Source organism: Neoarius graeffei, chromosome 1 (assembly GCF_027579695.1).
Source record: "Neoarius graeffei isolate fNeoGra1 chromosome 1, fNeoGra1.pri, whole genome shotgun sequence".
NCBI lineage: Eukaryota > Metazoa > Chordata > Actinopteri > Siluriformes > Ariidae > Neoarius > Neoarius graeffei.
This window is the reverse complement of record NC_083569.1, coordinates 26,765,858-26,787,148: the sequence shown is the minus strand read 5'-3', so window position 1 is coordinate 26,787,148 and position 21,291 is coordinate 26,765,858. Positions and strand designations below refer to the sequence as shown.

The following is a 21,291-nucleotide window of genomic DNA, read 5'->3' as shown; positions in this document are numbered from 1 at the left end:
ACTGATTCACAAATCACAACAAAGGAAGGAGGACAAGGACAGAGACTGAAGATCTTAATTCATTTACTTAAAGACAATAGAAATATTTACTAAATGAATGAATGGTGTGAGTAAGGCAATTAATCAGGAGTGTTAGACAGTGCAAGCATGTGATGATAGTGGAGTGAAGAGCTGTAACATGAAAGAAAAAACAAATATAAAACAAAGCCATTATAAATAACCAAACCCAAGCCAGCAGGTGATGAGCTCCAAGCCCCCACCATTTCCCAAAGGCTCCTCCTTTTAAAGGAGATCCCAGGTGTTTCCGTAATGAGCTCCTCAGCCACAACTCCAAGCATCACAGCGGCAGCGCTGAGAGTCTCCCAGCCTCCAATCCAGTGTCACTAACTTGATCCAGTGTTCAGTGCAGCTCAGGTTTCTCTGCACTGACCGCAAATCTTTCACCTTTTACTAAACATTTCCGGGGAGAGGGATGTTAATGAGCTCAGCTTATTTTTGCAGGCTTTGCTCTGGTAGAGCTGGACGTGTTTCATGGTCAAATGTTAGAAATATCGTGCTTTTTGCATGGAAACCACACACACACACACACACACCAAGCCGATGTCTCTCTTCAAAAGGATCCAGCTGTTGGGGGCGGAGTCTAGCTGTGTTTACCTTCCTGGAGTTTAATATTTGGAAGTGGTTTATTTAAAGCTGTTCACTGCAGTAAGTTATCGCTTCTCGGCCTTTTGGCTAAGATCAAGTGTAGTATCTGTTCTTATCAGTTTAATATCTGATATGTTCTCTAAATGAGAATGCTATATTAAACGGATTTTTAGAACAGGGAGCTGGAATAAAAGCTTGCTCTTTCTGCTCCATGCATTAACCTGGTATTGTAGTACTTTCAGGAATAGTGCCTTTGTTTAAAAACTACAAAATAAAAGGCAAACTTTTTTTTTTTAATATGTCAGTTTAATGTTTGTCTTTTCTTTATAATAGTAGATGTTTGACAGTAGAGAGCTGGAAGTGGGCTTTGCTTTTTCTGTTCCATGTATCTGTGTGACATTATAGTAGTTCTAGAAAGAGTTATTTTGCTCAAAAAAATAAAGTTTTTTTTTTAATCTGGTCTGATTCTTCCCTGTTTTCTGGTTTTCTCCATGTTTAATAAGCACCTGGACTGTTAATCTGCAGTAATTCTTTTTCTTACTTTTTCATGAGACACAATATTTCCTACCTTCTACTTTCTTTTTATTTACTTACTGGCTTATTTTTTTTCTCTTCCTGTTTGCAATGGCTAAGAAAGCCGTAAAGATGCAAGAGATTGGCTCAGGCCACCTTACCCTATACCAGCTTTCTGGACTTCCAATAGTGTTTTCACCAACATCACCAAAGCACAAAAGTTTTAGATGTGTACCGTATTGGAGGTTTTGATTCCTGTAAACATCAGGTAGATAGATACGGTAGCTCCCAAGCTGGGAATTTCTTTTGTTGTAGCAGCAAGTTATCAAACGTGAAAAGAAAAAGACACACTGTGCAACATAAAATAGAATTAAAAAAAGAACAAGCTGACTTTGCAATATACAGATAAAAATGTAACAAAAAAAAACTATATATGCACTTTGTACATGTGACTGTGCATTAATAGTGCTAAAATCAAGAATTGCGATAAATGAAGATAAAAACTGTGCAATGGAAGACAAATAAATAAATAAAAACAAATCAACTCTAACAGTGCAAATGACTAATGACAGCAAACCCAAAATTATGCCTCTTAAGGTAGCTTTTTCTTTTTTCCTTTGCCATGACCCGGATTCGAACCGGGGGTTGCTGCGGCCACAAAGCAGAGTACTCACCACTATACGATCATGGCAAACTACTCAGAGGTAGTCATACTACCGTTCAAGACCATACCACTCATAATTTTCAAGTTCTGCTCCAGAAACAAAACCTCCCCCTCAGACTAACCTGACAAACGAAGTCTGAAATTGTTTCCATGGAAACATGAAAATTTTCAATTTCTCAAGTTTCTTAGTATGAAAAGGCACATCTACATCACCTTCTTAATATGTACAGTATACCAAGTTTCAAATCCGTTTCATGAATAGTTTTAGATATATGCTCCAGAAACAAACATTGCTCTTAGAAACTAAGTCAAAATCTATTTATGTAAAAATCTGAAAAATACTTGAGAAAGTAGCCAGAATATACAGTCCACAGCCCACTCTACGATTAACACACTGCATTATTTAAAATGTGTGTCCTTTTTTTTTGTGAGGCAAATAGTAAACAGAAGCTAACTGCAGTTAGGAACTAAAGTTGTGAGTGATGTTACAGCAGTTTCTGTGGGCTGTTTTGAGGATCAGCACAGGGGCTCCATAGCTCAGTGGTGAGAGCACTGGTCTAGTACAGCCTTTCTCAACCGGGGTGCCATACTCCATATTTCCTGTTAACAGGAAGGAAGCCAGACCTCTCAAAAATGTGGATTTTTGGGTCTGACTGCTATGCGTACAAACACAATCATAACAAATTGGATCCTAGATGTGACAGGGGAATATTCGTAGGCTATAGCAGGAACAGCCCTGCTTATTTAGTATACAATCCAGAAACCAGGAAGGTTTCAAAACACAGATTAGTGAAATTTATCAGGAAGAACAATGTTGAACAGCAGACTCAAACTGATGATGATGGCATGTAATGATATATTGCAATGATAAATCGTGATACATATTTATGACAATTTGAATAAATGAATTACAAAACAATATCAACTGTGAGCTACTGCTCACTTACGTATCCCCTCGCTCTTGCTTATATCAGAATACAAGCAATTGAAGGAATAGGACACTTATTATGAATGCTGACTTCAACAAATAATTAACCCAGAAACAAGTAAGTAAAGAGCAGTGTTCTCCCCAGGTATTTCAAATAGCATCCTGGTAAACTGTCATTTTAAAATAGCATTTTGCTTCTTGAAATAGCGTCTAAATTCACTCTATATATTTCATAAATAGCCTACATTCAGTCGGTAAACAGATAGTCGATGTGCGACAGACCTGAAAACGGTATACACAGCATACAACCCCGATTCCAAAAAAGTTGGGACAAAAAAAAAAAAAAAAAAGACGGGGGGGGCGCCAGTAGGGGGTTTCGCCCGGGGAGTAAATCACTCTAGGATCGCCACTGTCTGCATGAACCCCCATGTGATCTTCATCAGGGATTTCACTGAGCTCGATTGGCTAAGTGACTAGATAGAGGTGAGGTTCTGATAATAGCTTTTGCATTGAAAGTTCAAGATGGTTTATTTAAAGATGTTATCTCAAGTAGTTTTATTAACCCTTGTGGGACTATCTGCATTTATTCTGCTCACACAGAAGCCATGAGGATAAACTACATTATTCACAGATAAAGTGGGTTACAAGAACAAATATTGTTGACAGTGCTGCATTAAGTTTATGCTAGCCCACATTTTGATTGAAGAATATGTAATTGAGTGCTCCTGCAGCCAGTGACACCTCTTATCAGGAACAAGTATCTTGACATGATACCGACATCACCATCTTAGACCATCTCATACGTGGTGCATTACAAAGTAATTGTAATAAATGTAATTATTAATGTGTTTTCTTATCTAATTTCAGGGCTCCAATTGGGTTTCTGGGTCCCAAGTTCAGTCCAAGGGTCTCCAAGTCCAAGTTTTTTTGTCTAAAACGTTTGGCAACTTGTGCTTTATGTTCCTGTTCACCAAAGCAATAAATAATCCTGTTAACAATTTCCTTGTTTTCTGTAGTTGATTGAAATATTTTAGAATATGGGTCATTCTATTAATGGTTAATATTAAACCACAGTGATTCAGCATTTAAATTGTACAGTGAGAAACTGAATTTAGTGATGACCTGTTAATCACTGTTAATAGTACTGCATTGCCATATACAATACCGTTAAAAAAAATGACAGTGCTTTGTTTGTACAGTAAATAAACCAGCACAGTAAATACAACTGAAATCACAGTATTTAATTGATATTTAGTCTACAGTTAAACTAGTAATACTGTAAATACAACTGAAATCACGGTATTTTTTTATTTTACAGTAAATACATCAATACTGTAAATGGAATTACAGTACTTCTACTGTAAAATATATTTACAGTAATTACCTGGTTAATTGCTGCCAGTAAGTTACTGTAAATTTTACGGTAAATTTTTTACAGTGTATTTTTAATATACAATGCTTATGGATGTTTTATAAGGTTGATTACAAGTATTATTGCTTTTTACACTTTTGAGAAAGTTGACTAGTCTTTTCTTTTCTACAAGGGAATGTGTTTCAGGTTATTGAACAAACCAATTTACTGTTTTTGTTCAATATTAATTTAGATCGATTTTATTTGGTTGGAGAGTCTCTGTGGACATCTGTTTATGTTTGTGTGTTGAAGGTAAAATCTACCATCTTCAGGATGTGTGTGTGAGTTGAAGTGTGTGACTGGCTGAGGGTTTGAGGGGTTAAGATTATGCTTTCGGGATCATTTCTATAGTTATTCACTAGGAAATGTGATTTGAAAGTGTTATGTCTTGCTAATCACGATGATGAGTTATGATGTACTCTTCTGAGCATGAATCAGATTTCAGCTAGTGATTTGTTTCATGGGCTTTAATCATTGATGAATGTTCTTTTATCTTTATGGAGATACGAGAGGAGGAGTACACGATCAGAGTGATTTCATTTTTATTAAGCTGTTTAAAAAAGAGTTATGAAAGTAAAGAGAGTTGTTAATGAAGTTTTACTGATTTTATTGTTATGTCTTTAATTTTTATTTACCATTATTTTGCTGTAACTTTTCATTGTGTTTTTACTTTAAAAAGAGTGCTTTCTACATACTTATATAAGATTTTTGTATAATATTAAATTAATTTTCTTAGGGGAGGATTGACAGGAAGAATATGTGACTACAGCCATAAACAGACCAGAAAAGCTATTTTTATCACTTATTTAGAAATTTTTAAACTTATATTGATTTCAAATTTAATTGTAGATATAATTATGAAAAATTTATAAAATTATTTAACGTTTTTTTGAAGAGTGATTAGTAGATTAATTGTTCACAATAGATCTACTAAGAAAAGCTTTATAAGTATTTTTTTTATTTTTTAATAATGTATAGTTTTAATTAGTATTTGTTGATGAAATTATGTTTGTATGCTTTTTGTCAAGTGTGAGAGGAAAACTATGAGAATGATCAGTGGGTTGTCAATATAAAGAAAATAAATATAACGGGCTTTAAATTAAAAAGCGATATGCTTGTACATGACAATGTTCTTACTGTATTACAGATATATTAAGATAAGTATACTATTTAACAGAACATGATCAGTGGGTTGTTAATATAAAAAAAAATAGATAAAAGGGTTTAAAGAGTTGAGTTTTAAATTATGTGTGCTTGTACAATATGAAAATGTTCTTACTGTATTTGAGATATTTGATTATTTATATTATTTATGGGTGATTTAGAGCATTGTTGATTAGTATGAAATATAGTTTTAAATTGTGGAGTGTATCATATTTTTTTTTTTATAAATGGTAAATGTATTTTGTGTGTTTTCTCTCAGTAATTGGTCCGTGACTCATCATTTCAGTCCTTTTTCGACATTTCTGAGAAACTTACAGTGAGTCATTTCTTTTCTATAAGGTATGTTGGCAGGCTCTACAGCATGATGGCACTGTGGTTAAACAAGCCTGCTTTTGTTCAAGATTAATTCAGGCTATTTTGGTGTTTTAGTCTGTGGATAGCTGTTTATTTTCATGTGTGTTATATGGAGAACCTAAAATCTCCCATCTTCAGGATCTGTATGTTGGTTGGAGTCATTATCTATCTGACATGATGAGGAGCTAAGACTATACTTTCAGGAATCGTTTCTATAAGTACTTATCAGGGGTGGTTCTAGCCATTTTGGGGCTCTCAAAAGTCAGTCTTGAAACACACATACAGAATAATGGGCATCCCTACTTAGCACATACCATATCTCCTTGCTGTAAATTCAGAAAAAAAGATAGCAAACTGACACTAACAATATGCCCCAAATAAGCTCCACAGTGATAGAGGTTTGAGATTACTCCAGAATTTACCAAAATTCTGACAGTGTTTATTGCTCAGATCAAACCAAGGAGAGAGAGAGAGCGACAAGACAAGCAACAGAAGAAGAGACAGTAGAGAGAGATACCCAATTTTAAGAGTCAACCTCCATATTTTAATAAAACAAGGATATCTGAAATCCAATTATTATTTTTACTCCACAGATACATATTACCAGATATAAAATGATCTTATTCTTATCAGAAGTAGAAGACAAATGGATCCATATTACCAGATACACATTACCAGAGATACAAAATGTTCTTACTGTTATCAGAACTACAACACAAATGGATATTACTCTATCGAAACCTCTACATTTCCATGGGATAAGACTGATGCCAAGATAAATGTACGAGAGAGAGAGAGAGAGTTTGTGTGTGTGTGAGAGAGAGTGAGTGAGTGAGAGAGCCATTTAGTGACAGGCAATACAGTGGTTGAGAGACAGATACAGAGGGATTGTGAGTTTGTAAAGGATGCAGCCAGTACATTATTGAAATGTCCTTAATCTTCAAAATTCCATTGTTCTGGCTTTGATCTGTTCGACCTGTTGCCCTCAGGGAGGCGCTACAGGTGCATCAGGACAAAGACAAATCAATTAAAAAACAGCTTCTTTCCAAAAGCCATAACCGCCCTGAACTTGGATATGCTCTGACATTATAGTCTATTTACTTTACTAATTTATAATGTGCAGTACTTTATAAGGTGACTCTCTCTGTGCAATACCTCACTCCATAATGTGAAACGCAGCACACGCACCTCAGGACTGTGCACCTTACACACAGCACACGCACCTCGGGATGTGCACCTTACACACAGCACACGCACCTCAGGACTGTGCACCTTACACACAGCACACGCACCTCGGGATGTGCACCTTACACACAGCACACACACCTCAGGACTGTGCACCTTACACACAGCACACACACCTCAGGACTGTGCACCTTACACACAGCACACACACCTCAGGACTGTGCACCTTACACACAGCACACGCACCTCGGGATGTGCACCTTACACACAGCACACACACCTCAGGACTGTGCACCTTACACACAGCACACACACCTCAGGACTGTGCACCTTACACACAGCACGCGCACCTCAGGACTGTGCATCTTACACACAGCACACTCACCTCAGGACTGTGCACCTTACACACAGCACGCGCACCTCAGGACTGTGCACCTTACACACAGCACACGCACCTCGGGACTGTGCACCTTACACACAACACACGCACCTCAGGACTGTGCACCTTACACACAGCACGCGCACCTCAGGACTGTGCACCTTACACACAGCACACTCACCTCAGGACTGTGCACCTTACACACAGCACGCGCACCTCAGGACTGTGCACCTTACACACAGCACACGCACCTCGGGACTGTGCACCTTACACACAGCACACTCACCTCAGGACTGTGCACCTTACACACAGCACGCGCACCTCAGGACTGTGCACCTTACACACAACACACGCACCTCAGGACTGTGCACCTTACACACAGCACGCGCACCTCAGGACTGTGCACCTTACACACAGCACACGCACCTCGGGACTGTGCACCTTACACACAACACACGCACCTCAGGACTGTGCACCTTACACACAGCACGCGCACCTCAGGACTGTGCACCTTACACACAGCACACGCACCTCGGGACTGTGCACCTTACACACAGCACACACACCTCAGGACTGTGCACCTTACACACAGCCGTAGGTCGCGTTAACCAACAATTGTCCGTCATTAACGGATTTTTTTTAGCTATGACGGAAAAATCTGAAGGCCGTCGGTCATTTTGACGGATGTTTACCATTACCATTACCAATAACAATAATAGCCTAATAATAACAATAATAAAACACACAAGTGAAATGATTGGCAAGTTGTGGCAGAGTTTTCTTACATACAGTATACATAGCCGTCACTTTCAATCTGAGCCGACGTTGCGGCAGTCTTGATGTTCAGTGCTACTCATGTATACACTGTAGCCACTGCGCAAGGCTGTTCCCCCCATCGCGCTCCTGACCGCGTTCTGACTTTTCTAACCACTAGCACAGTGAGATGGATTAATGTTTCCCTTCTCTGCAGAAGACACGTCATTTTTGCGATTAAAAAAAGAGATGCATTGGGTTGTTTGTGTCGTTTCCCTGCCTGTACGTCTTAATGCAATAGCGCTCATTTAGGCTAGTTGTTTTCTTGTTTTTAAAATGAAACAAATGTCGATTTATTGTATTCTTCCCCAGCAAGCTTAAGAAGCTTAGGAACATCACTGCTCGAATATCTGCTGGTCAAGAATAGATTGCAGTTTGGATGAGGAATAATTTCTGCAGACCAGAATACTGATGTACAGCAAGCAGAAGGTTAAATCGAGTTCAGGGATCTTGCCAGATGAGAGCAGCGCTGATGAGCACATAAAGAGGAGTAACTTCCAGGCACAGATATGGTACCAGTGTCTGCAGCCAAATATAGAGTACCCATCCATCGACAGTGGCAGCGGTTGGGAAAGAACAGACGAGGGTATCCGGCCAATTTGGTTTACATGTCGACAACTGCCACCAAGTCTCTCCAAGAAAAAGACCAAGAGAAAGGATCAACAGAAGGGTAAGCAGTGTTTCTCTAATTTGATCTAATTCTTTTCAAATTCAAGAACAAAGTGCATTTACATTGAATCCAATGTTCTGTCTTGCAGGCTCAGCTGAATATGATGCAGATCTTGAGACAGTAGATGAGAGTGGCCCAGCTCGACCAAAGAACAGGAAATCCTCCAGAAAACGACAAGTTTATGGTAGATAAATTTCTTTATCCAGGTCCAAGTCAGTTCTTTTCATTTTTCTTCTCTTAAATTTTCACCTTGCTCAAAATGTTAACATCACTTTCAGGTTCAACTGATTGTACAGATGAGACCCTGGAAGAGAGTGAACCACTTCATGAGGAACAAAGCGAAGGAGAACATGCTTCAAGAACTGGTGACGAGTGCTTTGGTGACGATGAAACGTCTGAAACAGAGGATACAGATACGGAGAATATTTCTGATAGTGACATTTCTGAATTTTTAACATCTGAGAGTGATGACTTTACTGATCTTGACATTAGTGATTAAGGAGACAGTGCATATTCATAGTTAACAGATGGAATATCCCAAAAGAATGGTGTACTGAATACTAAAGGGCCTTTGGACTTTTAATAGGACAGCAATGTTAGGGCTATTTTGTGCATAAGGTGTCCTATGATTACAAGAGCACTGAATAGACATTACCCACTTTTTGTTTTTTGTATCAGTTGAATCAACAGGTCTTGAGTATGGTTGAATCAACAGACTGCGGCAATAGCCCCAATCAGGGGCGTATCAAGCTTTCCAAAAGTGGGGGTGTTCTGGAATGGGGAAGCCATATCATTAGAAATCGGTTTATGGCTATATACACGCCTGGCGTGTACACTGTGATGTACTGTCAATGACCGATATGGAACTTTTTCATACCCATGGTCCATGGATGCAAATGAAAGGGAGGACAGCAGAAAGCCTATAAATCCAGTTGACTCCAGCCAAGTTCTGCATTTCATGCAGAGATCTATCATGTTGGGTTTTGGTGTTGTTACTGCCAGGGCTATGTAATTATTCAGTAAGTGAAGGCAAAAAGTATTGAGTGATAATTCTAGGTAACAGGATACTGTTCTATAACAGAGATGTCAGTATTGCTGCCTACACTGGTATACACTGATATAAACAAAACCAAAAACTTCACATAGCCCAAGAAGTCATACACAGTGTATAGATCATACACCATCATGCATAACAGTTTGGACTGGGATCGCTTTGTGTGAGCAGGAAGCATGGCTAATCAGTTCATGTTGGAGAAGCGCAGCATCCTGGAAGGACCTCTTTAGTATAGCATTCAAATAAGACGGGGCAGTTCCTGCTTTTAATGTCTTTAATTATTCAAACTCGTGTGCAAAACTTGTTTGCATCATGCATTACATCAGGTTTAATGCATAAAATTTGAAAATGATGCAATAGACTACACATACAACAAACACTTAATGGCCAAATAACATTACTGTACAACAATTATTGAACATTCATTCGATTTGAAATGCCTTTAAATCTCAATTGAAAAACTCTTCTAAAAAGTGATAAACAGTAATAATGCATGAAAAGTAGACTTGGTACAAACACACACACTCGTAATAAAAAAAACTTGCCTCAACTGACTTTACAACTAGTAACTACTACTATTTAACATCACTGTCAACAAATCCTGACAACCTTACTTTATCCTGACACACTATTTGTGTTTGAAACAACCAAATGTGTTTTTTCTTTGCTCCTTATAAGAAACAAATTGTTGAGCAATCATTTGTCTGTCCAACAGGTCAAGTTTGTTCTTCTGAACATGACACACAGCTACACTATTAAGACGTGTTTGTGTCATGCTACTTCGCAGCCATGTTTTCAGCCTTCTTGGAACAGATCATTCATACATTACTCACTTTTTAATATTATACAGACATTTAAGTGCACATGTCAAGCAAACCTATCCAAGTTGCTTTGGATAAAAGTGTCTGCTGCTACTAAGTATAATGTAATGGAATTTAACATTTTTGGATGACATAATCAAGAGCAGTAATATAATCAATGTAGGTTCATATAATCAATCAAGGTTTTGGAGGTTGTTGATATAGACATGCACCATTAAAATGGTGTACCCCTACTTCAAAACCAAAAAGTTAGCCACTCACAGGAGATTGAGGAGGACTCAATATGGTTCTACAAAATAGCTTAATTATCCCCAACGTGATCACACAAAAGCCTAAAAACATGTTCTACTTCTCCATGTACTCAGGGACCTCGTGGCGCAATGGTAGCGCGTCTGACTCCAGATCAGAAGGCTGCGTGTTCAAATCATGTCGAGGTCAAGCTTATTTGGACCTTCCGGCAAGATGGCGTGCTGAGTAGTCACGCATTTGGTATGCTCTGCAAGCCTAGTCCAACATTAAAATATTCTCCCAATGTTTACCTCGTTTTTAGTCAGCCGAAGCCAGAAAAATGATGTTCGAGGAAGTTAAAGCCTCGGGAAGTGAAATAAAGTTGATGCTGGAAATAGGGGCCGAGGTGAGCCTAGCATCGGCTAACGAAGCTAACGTTAACGTTCGCCAAGAAGAAACAGAGGATATGGAGGCAACTTGCTCTGTGGTAAGAAGACAACACAGCCCTCCATCCAATGTCACTGTCTCTGCTAAGAAACAGAAGGGAATGCCGAAACTACAGCCGGAATTCGTGTCTAATGTGGACGTCCTAGCTGCTATCCAGAACTTAACGGCATTAGTAGAGGACTTCGGTGCACAGCTAAAACAGAACAACATCATGATAGCTAACGTCGCAAAGGCAGCGGAGTTTAACGCTGCGAACATCAAAGAGGGACAAGAAAAGACTAAAGTGCTTGAAAATGCGGTGCGGGAGCTTCAGAAGGAGAATTTGGAGCTGAAAGAAAAAACTGAGGAATTGGAGCGATATCAAAGAAGATGGAACCTCCGTCTAAATGGGCTCCCCGAAACTGAGGGCGAGAATACCCGACAGGAGGTAGCAGAGCTAATAACAAGGATGATACCAGAATGGTCACACAAAATGGACATAATTCTGGACACTGTTCACAGACTGGGGAAACCGAAACCAGGAAAGACTTGTCAGATCATCTTACAATTCACCTCAAGAACCCACCGCGACGCACTTTGGAAACAAGCGAAGGACGGCAGGGTGTGCACCGAGAGGAAGGTACGCTTCAAAGAGGACCTCACCACAGCGGAACGAGATGCTCGCAATGCGCCCTGGCCAAAGATTGAAAGAGCGAGACAGCAGGGAATGAAGGCATTCTTCAGAGGACCCTTCGGATTCATCAACGGACAACACATTCAGGAATAGGAAAGGTGATCGGGTATACCAGCTGACTACGATAAAATGTAAAGGGAGGAAAATGTTTATTAGGGGCGTTGCTGAAGTTAAAAACTTAACGTTACTTTTGACGGCAGGTGCTTAATTTAAAGCCACTAGAGTAGCCTGTTTGGCTCTTTTCTTTTATTTTTTTGTCCATCGTTCTTTTATTTATGTCGTTGTTTACCACAGAAGTTTCAGTTACATCTCTAAATGTAAGGGGTTTTAAAGACAACACGGAAAGGAAAGCTTTGTTTTTGTTTTGCAAAGGGCAGAAAAATACTTTCACGTTTATGCAGGAGACACATTCTATGAGGGAGGATGAAATGTTTTGGACACAACAATGGGGAGAAAAGGTTTTTTTCAGTCATGGCACAGAACAGTCAGGAGGAGTGGCAATTTTGCTAAATAACTGTTCTGGGAAACACTTGTATGTGAAGGCAGACGAACATGGACATTGGTTGATTGCAGTGATGGACTTAGTAAGTAAGTAAGTAAGTAAGTAAGCTTAATTTGTATAGCACATTTAAACACAGCATGCACTGACCAAAGTGCTGTACAGAGTCAGTATTAAAAGACAAATGATCAAAAATAAAAAGAAATAAATAAAATAAAACTATAATGATAACAACAATAACAATAAGCTGATGGTTAGGGAAAGGCCAAGGAATAGAGATGGGTTTTTAGCCTAGATTTAAAGGCAGAGATGGAGGCAGCAGATCTAATGTCCGGTGGGAGCTGATTCCAGAGACGTGGAGCAGCAACAGAAAAAGCTTTGTCACTTCTCTGCTTCAGCCGCGAGCGAGGTACATGAAGAAGCCCTGTGTTAGAGGATCTTAGAGACCTTTGGACTGAGTGGGGCTGTAAAAGGTCATTGATGTAGGCTGGGGCCAGCCCACTGAGTGCTTTAAAAACAAATAATAAGACTTTAAATTGTATTCTGAAAAAGACTGGGAGCCAGTGCAAGGAGGCCAGAATGGGAGTGATGTGCTCACAGCTCCTGGTGCCAGTTAACAGACGTGCAGCTGCGTTTTGGACCAGCTGTAAACGTCTAAGTGAGGTTTGAGGGAGGCCAAGATAAAGGGAATTGCAGTAATCCAGTCGTGATGTGATAAAAGCAGATGACTATTTCAAGATCGTTATGAGATAGGAAGGATTTGAGGCGGGAAATCACTCTGAGTTGGTAAAAACTATTTTTGAGTCACTTAAATGACTCAAGGCTCATTTTGCTGAATGTGTATGGGTACAACAACAGACAGAAGAATTTGGACTTGTTAAAAGACATGACAAACGAAATAGAGAGATGCAAACTATCTTACCAATGTGAAAATGTATTAATAGGAGGGGATCTTAATTTGGTAAATGATGAATGGTTGGATAGGTCTCCCCTAAGAGGCCATACTTATTCACCGAATAAGACATTTCAAGAATTCTGCCATTCAAATGTGCTACAAGATGCCTGGAGGCACTACAATGGTAACAAAGTACAATTTTCTTGGTTTCAACCAAATGGGAGTCATCTGTCTAGGTTGGATTACTGGTTGCTATCAGACCCTCTTTTAGGACTGGTGTCTGATGTAAGAATGTCAGCAGCTCCGTTAACAGATCATTCAGTTATTTCTCTGGTACTAAAACCCCCGAACCACAATTTCATTCTAAGGGTTATTGGAAATTCAACTCAGAGTTACTTTCATATGATTGTTACTGTACGGGTGTCAAGCAACTTATAAAAGAGGTTATGGATATGGAGGATTTTTCCTCATACATACTGAAATGGGAATTCTATAAGTATAAAATAGGACAATATTCAATCGCTTACAGTAAAAATCTTAAAAAGTCTCAAAGACAAGAGGAACTGCAGCTCATTAAGGAGCTGAATGCCACATGCAACAAGCCAACACTTACAGATAATGACAAACAAACTCTATTGACTCTGCAGACAAAGTTGGATGATATGTATGCAAGAAAAGCCAAGGGTGCTTGTGTTAGAGCTCAGGCTAGGTGGATAGAAGAGGGGGAAAAAAACTCAGCATATTTTTGTTGCCTTGAAAAAACCAGACAGCAAAGGAATGAAATACGATCTTTACTGATTGATAATAACCTATGCAAGGATCAAAGGGTTATTTCTAAAGAGATTCTAACCTTCTATAGCCAACTGTATACTTCCAAGTTCTCAGAGAACGAGACACTCACTTTCTTTGAAGGTATTAAACACCACATTCCACAAATTACAGAAGTATTCAGGGACACTTGTGATGGAGAGTTACAGATTCAAGAAATGGATGCAGTTATCAGTAAAATTAAAATTAACAAATCCCTGGGGGTTGATGGCTTAACTGCCAATTTCTACAAACATTTTTGGCCACACGTGCACCATTTTCTTTTCCATACATTCCTTGAAATATTAAACAGCCACACACTTTACCCATCCATGAAACAAGGTATTATAATACTAATTCCCAAACCAGGGAAAAATTCACTGGTTTTAGATAATAGAAGACCTATTACACTTCTCACAACAGACTACAAGATTTTAACTTATGTTTTTGCAAACCGTCTTAAAACAGGTATTGAACAATGTGTTAGTGAGTCTCAGTCAGGCTTTATGAAGAATAGATCTATTCATAATAACATCAGGTTAATTCTGGACATTATAGATTACAGTGATATGATAGAAAATGAAGGTTTTATACTGTTTCTAGATTTTTTCAAAGCATTTGATACTTTAGAACATAACTTCCTCTTTCAGTTTCTTGAATACTTTGGTTCTGGGAATGGATTCTGTAATTTTGTCAAGACATGTTACAAGGACATAAATAGTGTGGTTGCTGTACCCAGCGGAACAACCACACGTTTTCCAATTCAAGTAGGGGTAAGACAAGGCTGTCTTATTAGCCCATACCTATTTATCTTGGCAGTAGAAATGTTGGCTATTCATATTAAAAATTACACAGAACTAACAGCACTCCGTGTGCTTGATACAGATATAGTCATAAGTCAATTAGCGGATGACACAACAATTTTTCTGAAGGATAAACATCAAATCCCAGTGGTGATTAAAGGGATTGAAATGTTCTCCAAAGCCTCAGGTTTATGCCTTAATATCACCAAATGTGAGCTCATGCCTATCAAACAATGTGAAGAGTTGGTCATTAATAGTATACCAGTTAAAAGGGAAATAAAATACTTGACAAACAGAGAAGAATCAAGCTTAATATAACAGACACCATTCAGAAAGGGAAAACAAGGCTGGATATATGGCAGCAAAGAGACTTGTCTGTTTTTGGCAGGGTGTACCTAACAAAAATGGAATTTTTATCTAGGTGCATCTATCCTTCACACTCCTTAGCCATCCCAAAAGATGAAATTAAAGCTGTTAATCAAGCTAATTTCAGCTTTATATGGAGGAATAAAACTCACTATTTACAGAAAGCATACATTGTCAAGGACTTTAAAGAGGGGGGGGGTTAAAAGTTATTGACTTTAACTGTTTAAATGGCATGATTAAACTTAACTGGATTAAGGAGTACTTGAAGAAGAGTGAAGCCTTTTGGTACTGTATACCCAGACTGATCTTTAGTAGAGTTGGTGGCTTGCCTTATCTCCTGTCATGTGACTTTGCCATTTCAAAATTACCAATCAAATTGTCAGACTTTCACCAGCAAGTTCTAATGTACTGGAAACTTATCTACAAGCACAATTTCACACCCCATTCTTCCCCTATTTGGAACAATAGATATGTTACATTGAGTCGTAAATCCTTGTATATAAAAGAATGGAAAGAGAAGAATATTTGTTCCATATTGGATATTTTGGATGATGAAGGGAACATTTTTTCTTATAATACATTTTGTGTTAAGTATGGTTTTACACCCCCCCCCCCCCCGAAACGACAATTTCATAATGTCATTAAAGCTATCCCTGAAGGTTTGATTAAAACTATCCAAAACTATTTGAAATATGACAGTTTACAACCCAAGTTGCCTGATTTAATTGTGAAAGGTGTGCATCTACTAGATATTAAAAGTACAAACAAGTTTATAAGAGAATGCTTACGAGAAGAGTTTCACCCGGTGAGACCAATAAGAAATACAACTTCTTTTACTGAAAGCCAGTTAGTCTCACTCAGAACTAAATATTTGAAGTTCCCAATTCCACCAAAAGCAAAAGAGGTGCATTTTAAAACCATTAATAACATATATCCATCAAAAGAATTGCTACACCACAGATTTAATATTGATTTAGAGCTATGTGTTCTGTAAGAAAGAAATAGATGCAACTGTACACATTTTCAGTGATTGTTTGGGAACACAAAGTTTTTGGGTTGCTGTGAAGAACTGGTTGGTAATATCTGGACCTAGACTTACAGCTGAAGAAATTCTTTTTGGCACCACAAGGAGAAACTCAGAAGAGAATTACATGGTGAATGTTGTTATAATTTTAGGTAAATTCTTTATTCATAAAACCAGATATCTAAAAACGTTCCCTCACTTTATAGTATTTAAAACAGAATTTAATACATACTGGAATTCACTTAATAAAATGACAAGTAAGAAAGCAACTGTCCTTAAAAATATTATCTGCAATTTTATCTAACAGCCCTTGTACATGTAGAAATGAAATTACTGTCCTATTTTTATTGTCTGTGGTAGTTGTGTTAGTACAAAGAGACTTGGCTATGTAGATGGCAGTGTTTTTTTTTCTTTCTTTGTTCTTTTCTTTCTCTTTTTCTTTCTTTCTTTGTTTTGTGTTTGTCTTGTTTGTTTTATGTTTTTTGACTACATGTGAGATGTAATGTTAAGTTCTTTAAAATACTCTTATATGAGCATGTAACATGTACTGGGTTATAATCTTAAGTGTACACATGCTTTGTATTGAGATTGAATTTCAATTAAAAAAAAACTTCTCCACGTACTCGATTGGAATACTAAATACTGGCCTCTAGTGGTGACACAAACAAGACAGTTTTGGTGACTGAGCGAGTCAGCCAAGTTCGGGTGAGAAAAACTGTTATGAGTCCGTTGCGTGGCTGTTTTTTGTCTAACGTTATGGCAATAGTTTACTTCCTTGTTACACATTTTATAGTAGCTGTATAATTTTCATAATGATGTCATTTTAATCTGACAAAAGTGCGGGGGATGAAATTGTGTTTCAACAAAAGTGGGGGGGATGAAACGTACGCATCCCCCGCGGGTGACACGCCCCTGATCACAGGTGTTCAGCTGAGGCTTGTGCACTGAAACTCCTCCATATTCCTTGAATAAGTTAATGATATTATGCAATGTAGAGGGTGAAATATCCAAATCCCTTCCTTTATTTCTTTGAGGAACATTTATTTTTCAACATTTCAATAATTTTCTCACGCATTTGTTGACAAACTGGAAATCCTCGGCCCATCTTTGCTCCTCAAAGACTAGACCTTTCCTGGATATCGATTTTGTACCAAGTCATGAATACAATCACCTAGGGGCGCTGAAATGTCCTTATTTTTGAAAGAAAAGCACTGTTCTTTTCAATGAAGATCACTTTAAACTAATCAGAAATACACTCTATACATTGCTAATGTGGTAAATGACTATTCTAGCTGCAAATATCTGGTTTTTGGTGCAATATCTCCATAGGTGTATAGAGGCCCATTTCCAGCAACTCTCACTCCAGTGTTCTAATGGTACAATGTGTTTGCTCATTGCCTCAGAAGGCTAATGGATGATTAGAAAACCCTTGTACAATCATGTTAGCACAGCTGAAAACAGTTGAGCTCTTTAGAGAAGCTATAAAACTGACCTTCCTTTGAGCAGATTGAGTTTCTGGAGCATCACATTTGTGGGTTCGATTAAATGCTCAAAATGGCCAGAAAAATGTCTTGACTATATTTTCTATTCATTTTACAACTTATGGTGGTAAATAAAAGTGTGACTTTTCATGGAAAACACAAAATTGTCTGGGTGACCCCAAACTTTTGAACGGTAGTGTGTATACCGGTACATGTTATTTCACCTCCCTCACTGCCATCACCAGGAACTACCTGCAGGCCAGGGCAATGATAACATTTTAACATAGCCTATGGAAATCCAAAGTTTACACATTGTCATCACGCACAGAAATTGCAAAACTAGTTTTAAAACCGCTAAATTCCAACTGTTAAACATAGCGAGAGGCTGGGCTACGTGTGTGTGTGTGTGTGTAAAGTGTAAACCAGTGCATCCTGACTTTCTAACTATGCCTGTGTGTTGCGTGAGCGGCAGTCAGTCAACAACTCTTCACAAAGTTTCCTTATGAAACAATAAGCTCGCTGAAATTATGGCAGGGAACGCCAGATTAAACATTAAAACTGCCTTCTGAGCACTGTATCTACAGGCTACCACCGAAAGAAGGAGGCTACCAGAAAGGCTTCTCTACTCCGTACGATTTTACTTTCACTCCGACATTACTTTGAACAGACTATCAAAAAATTGCAAGGTGATATGATAAAGTAAGGCACAGTTTACTTATAGTCGTTGTTTTTTGTTGAAAAAACGATGCAATAGTTTTCTGCCTTTTGGCACCCTTCATCATGCCGTGTTGGGGTCCTGAACTAGGAGGCGCTGTCCCCGATATGCCTGTCAAACTTGTAACCATAGCAACCAAGCTCGAGCTCGCAACCTGTGCAGTCTGCGCAGTTGCAACTATGTCTGTACTGCTGTGCACCTCAATAAACCGAATGGTAATTAGTCTTTTGATTTTTCCGTGAGGTTTGCCTTATGCAAAGAAATAAGACAGCATAGACGTTTTTTCCTCCCTATAAGTGGGGGGGACCGAACAAGGTGAATTTAAATCTGGGTGGGACGAATCCCCCCCGTCCCCCCCTCTATCTGCGCCCGTGCAATCACCTGTTGGCATCATCTGTTTCAAATTACATCATTGTTTAATTGTTTTACCCCATCACTAGCCCTAAATTTCCCTGTCCCAACTTTTTTTTGGAATGTGTTGCAGACGTGAAATGCAGGAATTGATGTATATTAGTAAATGAAATGAAGTTGATCAGGCACATGCTCTCTCTCACAGCTTGTGGTTCCTTGGCTCTGTGGGTGGCTCCAGACCAGTTTGTCTAGCTGAAGGCTGAACACCACTGCTGCCTGAAACATCATGAAAATGAGGAAATAAGAAACTCCACAACTGTATAATTTTTGTGGCTTGTTTGAGATCTGACAATTATTTCTTCACCCACATCTAAAGATTTGCGATATAAGCTAGTATATCCTTATTATTATGGACAGAATATAGGCTATATATCTCATGGATATATAAATTAAATAATCAAACAGCTGGATTTCAGTTGTTGATGGCAAAATGCTGTTGACCGCAGCAGTGATTTCAATACTGCGTTTTTCTGACTTTCTATGATGCTACTTTTCTGGCTGCCAAATATAAATAATCTGTTCAATTGGACATTTGAGCTTCTATTTGGAGGGTGGAGAAATGTTTCTTCTTGAACGTATCATGCCTATCCATGTTGGAAAGTCTTAGGCACAGGCTCTAAACCGAGAATATTTAGGGGCGTGATATTTAAATGACGATGATTTACAGATGCTACATTTATCAATGACCGATCAGTCTTATGCCGTGATTTCCTCCGGGTGCTCGGGTTTCCCCCACAGTCCAAAGACATGCAGGTTAGGTTAACTGGTGACTCTAAATTGACCGTAGGTGTGAATGGTTGTCTGTGTCTATGTGTCAGCCCTGTGATGACCTGGCGACTTGTCCAGGGTGTACCCTGCCTTTCGCCCGTAGTCAGCTGGGATAGGCTCCAGCTTGCCCGCGACCCTGTAGAACAGGATAAAGCAGCTAGAGATAATGAGATGAGTATTTGTTTTACTGGCAGCACTGTGACGCGTGCAGTTTTATATGTTCACCCCACATGGGTTCTTCTTCCCACCTCCAAAATAAACAAGACTGTAGGAAATTTGCTGGGATAAAATGTCCCTATGTGTGAATGAGCATGTAAAATGGTCTGTACATGGTGCTCTGTCAAGTTATAGTTATGGTAGTTACGTTATAGGGCCAGTGGCGCAACGGATAACGCGTCTGACTACGGATCAGAAGATTCTAGGTTCGACTCCTTGCTGGCTCGAAAACTTTAAAGGGTGGCATAGTGGTTAGCACTTTTGCCTTACAGCAAGAAGGTTCTGGGTTCGAGCTCAGTGGCTGGTGTGGGCCTTTCTGTGTGGAGTTTATATGTTCTCCCTGTGTCTGCGTGGGTTTCCTCCGGGTGTTCCGGTTTCCCCCACAGTTCAAAGACATGCAGTAAGGTTAACATGGGGTGGCCTTGGGTTGAAGTGCCCTTGAGCAAGGTACCTAACCCCTGACTGCTCCCTGGGCGCTGTCGTGTGGCTGCCCACTGCTCTAGGTGTGTGTGCATGTGTTCACTGCTTCAGATGGGTTAAATGCAAAGCAATTTTTTGTCGCACTTGAATTTCAGTGCCTTCAGTAGTCGTGGTCGAGTGGCGAAGGCAACGGATTTGAAATCCGTTGGGGTTTCCTGGCCATGTTCGAATCCTGCTGGGGACGTACGGTGTGAAATTTGGGGCCCTGTCGAGTGCTGCCCGTGTCGGTCCAACTGGCAGTGGATGGGTTTCGCCAGGGCCCCTGTGCTCTCGGCCTGAAGTGGGACGGCAGTCTTCTTTTGACTGTAATGTAAATTTCTAATAAACACTTCAGAATGCTTAACAGTTGTCTTTTCAGTCATTTATTATAGTAGACCATCTAAAAGATATATAAAATAGGAAAGGAAAGAGAAGAATAGAAGAAGACATCACTTCTGATGATGCAGAGAGTATGCACACTCTGAGTTGTGTTTTAGGAATGTTATCTATTATACTCTGAAAGCATTCGCTCACTGCTTGTGTCGTCATGTGATTGGGTCAAGATTTTCTATGAAACTTTGTTAAAGTGTGCACCTGGCGTGCAGGCGGATGCGTAGTTATGAGAACTCAGGCACCCTGCTTATCACCACCGAGGTCAGGAAAGGTGGTTACATCATGAGACGATGCAAGCTAGGATGAACTCAAGCACCCTGCTCATTACCACCAAGGCCACAGAAAAGCGATTACAACATTGGAAAAAAACATTCAGTATATTAGGCCACTTGAGCTCAACACACAGAAACACAGAGAATAGAAATGTTCATCCATTAAAATTCCCTCACATGACCAACGAATATAGGCATTTGAGCAGTGACCCAAGTGCATTGCCAACTCACGT

The 21,291-nt window shown here is 39.2% G+C and overlaps 5 non-coding genes across 5 annotated transcripts; all 5 read left to right on the top strand.

Moving 5' to 3' along the window:
• The first annotated feature begins 406 nt into the window (after positions 1-406).
• On the top strand, positions 407-520 carry LOC132896495 (U5 spliceosomal RNA). The gene has a single exon (XR_009656066.1). It is a non-coding gene; the product is annotated as a U5 spliceosomal RNA (small nuclear RNA).
• A 192-nt stretch (positions 521-712) lies between these two features.
• LOC132897090 (U2 spliceosomal RNA) lies at positions 713-903 on the top strand. The gene has a single exon (XR_009656238.1). It is a non-coding gene; the product is annotated as a U2 spliceosomal RNA (small nuclear RNA).
• Positions 904-4,482: 3,579 nt separating this feature from the next.
• Positions 4,483-4,696, top strand: LOC132899116 (small nucleolar RNA U3). Its single transcript, XR_009656645.1, has one exon. It is a non-coding gene; the product is annotated as a small nucleolar RNA U3 (small nucleolar RNA).
• A 6,271-nt stretch (positions 4,697-10,967) lies between these two features.
• On the top strand, positions 10,968-11,039 carry trnaw-cca (transfer RNA tryptophan (anticodon CCA)). Its single transcript has one exon. It is a non-coding gene; the product is annotated as a tRNA-Trp (tRNA).
• Positions 11,040-20,088: 9,049 nt separating this feature from the next.
• On the top strand, positions 20,089-20,161 carry trnar-acg (transfer RNA arginine (anticodon ACG)). The gene has a single exon. It is a non-coding gene; the product is annotated as a tRNA-Arg (tRNA).
• The last annotated feature ends 1,130 nt before the right edge of the window (positions 20,162-21,291 follow it).